Source organism: Pipra filicauda, unplaced genomic scaffold (genome assembly GCF_003945595.2).
Source record: "Pipra filicauda isolate LSUMZ 115617 unplaced genomic scaffold, ASM394559v2 scaffold30_size5312502_pilon, whole genome shotgun sequence".
In the NCBI taxonomy this organism is placed as follows: Eukaryota; Metazoa; Chordata; class Aves; order Passeriformes; family Pipridae; genus Pipra; species Pipra filicauda.
The window spans coordinates 2,257,280-2,263,279 of record NW_024104432.1 but is presented as its reverse complement, the minus strand read 5'-3'; the positions used below and the strand labels follow the sequence as shown (position 1 = coordinate 2,263,279).

At 37.4% G+C, this 6,000-nt stretch overlaps 1 long non-coding RNA gene across 1 annotated transcript in view; it reads right to left on the bottom strand.

Annotated features, from left to right (window-relative positions):
* Positions 1-2,618: 2,618 nt before the first annotated feature.
* Positions 2,619-6,000, bottom strand: part of LOC120323667 — a 56,286-nt gene continuing 52,904 nt past the window's right edge. The window contains exon 2 of the long non-coding RNA XR_005564342.1: positions 2,619-3,364. This is a non-coding gene — a long non-coding RNA (uncharacterized LOC120323667). The remainder of the gene's footprint in view (positions 3,365-6,000) is intronic.

Here is a 6,000-nt window from a genome sequence, read left to right as displayed (position 1 = left end):
GGTTGGGTTAGAGAACACCTAGGAAGACCGGACATCTACAAGTTCATGGGCCTGATGAGATACCTCCACGAGTACTAAGAGAGCTGGCAAACACTATAGCTAGGCTGCTCACGATCATCTTTTAAAGGCTGTGGTGACCATGAGAGGTGTTTGAGGGCTCAAAGAAAACAAATATCACCCCAGTGTTCAAAAGGGGCAAGAAGGAGGATCCAGGGAACTACCAGCCAGACAGCATTACATCAGTCCCTGGAGAGGTGATGGAGCACCTCATTCTGAAAAACATCTCTGTCCACATGGATGACAAGAAGGTGATCAGGAGTAGTGAGCATGGATGCATCAGAGGTAAATCATGCTTGACCAACCTAATTACCTTCTACGATAAGGCAACTACCTGGATGGATGAGAGGAGAGCAGTGGATATTGCCTTGATTTAGCAAGGCTTTCAACACCATCTCTCACAATATCCTCATAGGCAAACTCAGGAAGTGTGAACTGGATTAATGGACAGAGAGGTGAATTGAGAACTGGCTGAACAGCAGATCCCAGAGCGTAATAATGAGTGGCACAGGGTCTAGTTTGAGGTCTGTTACTAGTGGCGTACCCCAAGGATCAATACTGGACCTAGTGTTGTTTGACTGAAATTATTTTGCATTGGGCAATGGTTTTCATTAGGATGATCTCTGGTTCAATATAAAACAGGAAAAAGCATTTGTCTGAACTATAACAGAAACACAGACAGAGTAACTGAAGATGACATAAGAATGTGTGACACAGGGTCCGTTATACCACTCAGAGTCTACTAGGATGATTCGCATTTTACTGAACTTCACCCTTCCCTGCTTATAGCTGACTTATGCCCAAGACTCACTTTATAGCCATTAGAGAAAAAAAGCAGCCCTTCTAAAACATAGAATCATTTAATCCTAATCTATGTCTTCTGTGATTTGGCCTGCAAACAAATGGCCCCATGAAGAAGACCTACACATCTGTTAAGGCATTTAGTACAAGACGGATAGTAAAATAAAAGAACGTTGATCAGCAGTAGGGGAAAAAATGTTCAGATATCCTACAAGAACTGAGAAACTCCAGCTTGGTACCACAGAAATACAAGAAATCAGCTTTGCAGACCATACAGGATAATTAAAACTGAGTGATCAGGCATTCCTAATGTGATTAAGTGACCTGATTTCATGGGTTTTAAGAAGTAATTGAGTTGAGTCAAAATATGAGTTGGTCTGGTACCTTATGCATCACAGGTCAGTAAATCATCATGCATGAAAGGTATTTTAACCATGACCTGTATGGGTTTTGAATCAGGATTCAACTCTGGGGAAGGACATTGTTTCAAAGTGAATGCAAAGCTCCTTTGCACTCTTTTTTTTTTTTTTGAGTGACAGACTGGGGCAAGGCAGCCTTCTACTTAGCGTAGACCAGTGTAATCAACTGAGCTGGACACTGCACCTGCCCTAGCATTACTTCAACACCTCGAAGTGATGTGTTGCAACATAACTAATATTTATCATGACAGATCTTTTTAGTTTTTATAGCACTCTTTTTGTTGCACCAGTATCTTTTCTCAACACTTGGAGCAACACAAGGATGTCACATTTGGCATTGCAAAACAAGACTTTTATGCAGTTCCTTTCTATGCATTGACATTTCTGCAAGAGCTGTGGCTTGAAAAATCAGAGCAGACAGCAAGAAAAGAACACCACAGATGTCAAATTCTCAATAAATGTAAAGCTCTGAGTCTCCTATAAACAGTCTCTTCCTGTACATTAGTTGCTTCATATTACCTGATTAGCAATCTCATTGGCTCAAATAATACTAAAAAGAATCATACAAAGACACCAAATGAGATTCCACTAAGAAGGAATTCAAAGAGTCCTATGATTGCTCTCATGACATAGTCTAACACAGAGATATCTGAATCATTGAAAATTGCTATGTACTTGGCTAAGCTGAGATTCTGACATGATTCGCAGAAGCTACCAAGATATAATTAAGATATCAGTATTGTCTTATTGTCAGTGATTTATATTTATGGATTTCTGAGAATTTGAGGGTTTTTTAAAAAAATCCTTATAATGAATTATTGGAAAAAAATCTTTAGTGAAGTGTCTCCTGGATTTGATGCAATGTATGAAAATACTTCAATCAATAAATAATTAACAGGAAAATATTCAACTTTATGTGAGTCCATAGAGAATTCAATGGCTAATGGATATTTTCTAGGAGAAAACAGGTAAGTAAGTTAAATGCTTTCCTTTATTGGTGAAAGTTCTCAGAAGCAGAGTGCAGAACATCCCAACTGTGCAAGTAAAAACAAATAACCTTGTCCTGAGGTGTCTTGGTTCACACCAAGCATGTTTTCATACTGCTCTGTAATGGGCTGGTTTCCATGTTTTGAAAGTGTCACACCCAGAAGGTCTCAGAGCAGCCTCTAACTGACTCCCTATTTCCTTTCCATAAGGAAGATATGGGTCGACTTTCTATATGCACATATAGATATATTTTTCTCTGTAGGTACAGAGAGAGATCTTCAATAGAGTAAGGACAATAAGGAAAAGGTCCAGGATATTTCCCCCATAAGATCACAAATAAAAACTCAACAACTATTCAATGGTTCATGAATCAGAAAATTTAATTTCCACATCAGTTTCGGATACACAGGGCAGGTAATGCAGAGTTCCCCTTGTTCACAACTGTGCAGAGCCTCCAGCTACCTGGGGGAAAACTGCACTGTACAGATGAGGCTGTGTGTGCTTGTTTGTTCTTATGTCCATGGCATTGAGGAAGGTTGATGCAGTATCTCAAGTGCACTACCTCATAGAATGGAAATATTGATTTATTTTAAAACACAACTGATTCAGCCCCTAATACTCACATTTTAATATAACAAGAACTAAAATGCATGTAAGTAGTCTGACAGTAGGCAGGCATCAACATCTGTACCCAGGGAGGCTCTCCAGGGTGGCTTGAAATGACAAGCAGCACCAGTTTTTAAATCTATCCCCCCACTTTCAGGGTTCTTACTAGGAGTGTACCAGTTGTGGATGAGTCTGATTGATGTGTCAGGAGTCAAATGTCCCAAATCCTACTGTGAGTCAGTAGGATTTATTCACCACCTCTGGTTCCAGCTGTCCTGAGGAGTTGTAGGTAGATGTGTGCCAGGGTCTTGATGGTTCTCTACAGCATGTGTCAGTCGTTTTTATAGCTCTCCTCCTCTTGCTATTTTGTACCCTTGTGTTCATATTTCCTTTCCATTCATACTAATAGAAACATCTTTTACTGAGTTTTGCCACATCAGTAGAAGTTTCCTGGACATCTGTTTTCGAGTAGGTTGCAGGCATTTTTGTATGACCTGACCAAAAAAAAAAAAAAACCAAAGAAAGAAAAACGTTAAAAAAGACACTAGCTACCTTTTTTTGATTCATAAGTGTTCTTCTCAACAACCTTGCATGCTTCTGTCCTTTAGTATTTCAATGATACCCTAATTATCACAAAATATATCACTTTCCTGGTCTAGAATTAAAAATTAGAATTACAATTCACTTTCTTCTATGCAATCATTTAATCTACAAATTCTAATCAGATTCAATCTTTATATTCTGTTAATTTTACTGGATAAGGATGAGCTGGTGTGCTTCTCCAATTTCTTATTCTCTATTACTCACTTTACATTATCCCTTACCTATCAAAGGGAACTATTTTCAATGAAACTGGATGAAAGTTTGATAGAAGGGAAAGATAGACTTGCCACTGAAAGGACAGACAGAAAGAACTTTGCCAAGTAATAAGCAAGGTGTTTCCTTCATTTTTGCATAATATTTTAAATACTCTTATGGGGATTCTCATGCAGCATTTATGCTTCAGAGTGGCAGCTGCATCTCTCCTGAGAGTAGTGACACAGTGAGAACTAGTCAGAAGTTTAGTTCCACAAATCCCATTTATGAGAAAGTCAGGTTATTTAATATAAAACTGAGCTGTGCAAGAATAAGGCAGGGATTTTTACAGAGTTCATATTAATAGGAAGACGTTTTCTGCACAACTATATCAGACAGTGTTTTTTGTACAATGTTAAACACCGAAATGCACAAAGCAACATACAATATTTACCCCGGGCTTACATTGTTACCAGCATCTGGAGAAAAAAATACTGAATGACAGGAGGAAAAAATCCTATTAAAATATTCTATTATCAGACCATTAAAAAAATTTGAAAAGTTGTTTCGGAACCGTTAGAATGATCATGAAAATCTGCCAATGCCTATAAGAATATAAGCATTCCAAGACAGAATAAATCATGAGGTATCTCTCTAGGACTTTCTATTGGTTTGATTATTGTCTTCTATAGCAGGTCTAGCACGACATCCAGTTCCAAATCCCTTGGTTCACACAAAACCAAAGCACATTATTGTAACAAACATTATTAATAATGCCACAATAATGTGCCTGTCACAAGAACTTGTCACAATAATGATGCAATTGCCCTAAACCAGCATATTCCAAATGCACAACCCCATTCTGCTACAGCAGTGTGTGCATTAACCAGATAACATCTCTCTCTGAAATAAAGACTTGAAAGAATTTTAAAAAGTCATATAGTAGATCAACTCCTATTTTCGTATAGAACAAACCTATTCAGCTGGTGTCACCAGCAGGTATAAATCTTCAGACAATGAACTAAATTATTCCCCAGAGACCTCCTCCTCCCTCACATTCTGTTTGCAAATGACCTGTCACCCAAACTGCTGAATTTGTTCCCATTCCCAGTTCTCTGCATTTGTAAGCATTATAATATCATTCGGCTCCTTCCACATCATAGCATCTTCTACAGAAGGATCTCTGCATATTTTGCAGTTGTTAAGTAACTTAGCTTTGCAAAAGGGAGTTATTGCAAAGTGGAGAATCCTTAACAGCTTTTATTTTTTAAAGGTGGAAACTGAAGGGTAAACAGGTTTACGATGGCTTTTTTATGGAAAAACTGAACATCTGTGCCTTTGAAAACAAGGACAATCTAAGATCAGCAAATTCTATCACCAGAGCAACGATGAAGGAACAAAGAAAAGAAACAGTCAACATTATAAGACTTGGAGAACTTGTTTTATTCTTTTTTTAAAGCATTCAATTCCCATATTACTCTAGAATAATGTTGTTTTAAAAGTAGTCAGTTATGTAGTATGTAACAAAGGATGTACAGAGTGAAACACATTATGTGAATAAGGCTGCTTTAATATTATGGAGTTAGACTTGTTTAGAAACAAAGAAAATACTACTCTAGTAATAATTTATGTTTTGCTATTTATATCACCAAGATGCTCATTACCAGAATAACCAAGTGCATGCTTAAATTTTCCTGTTTGAGTTAAGCCCTGAGAAGTGAGTGAAGTTTTGAGCACCTTAGCATTCTAAAGAGAGAAATTCAGACTAGGTGAGTGATTGGTAGAAGTCTAAATGTTTGACAAGGATGTCTTCACAAACAGAGGTACATATTGTCCCATTGAAGACCTTTTCAAGTGAAATTTTACAAGTGGCTTCCATAACAAACCAGGATTTCACCCAAGGAGGTTTTGATGAAGTTTTACTGATGTTGATAACTTACAAGGCTGCACCAAGAAGGCAGGGTGCAACTTCAGGACATACAGTGGGGCATGGAAAGATGTATCTTAGTTCTTAAGGAAGGAAGCAAAACAACTTTACTGATAGGAGGACAAACGGAGGTGAAGAACATAATGAAAACCAGGAACAAGCAGTGTTTCAGGTAGAGAAGTTGTAATACAAAATATTCTTATGTTAGAATGAGGAATAGTTGAGTACATTAAGGGCTGCAATTAAAAAAAATATGAGAAAATAAACTGCTCCCATTTATTTGAAGTGTATAGTTATGTTTTATCCAGAATAATTATATTAATAATAACATGCTTATGCCTTTGTCTTGTAATGAATTGTGGGTGTTTGTGAAAATGGAGCTATTGTAATGATTGCATCTATTATTAT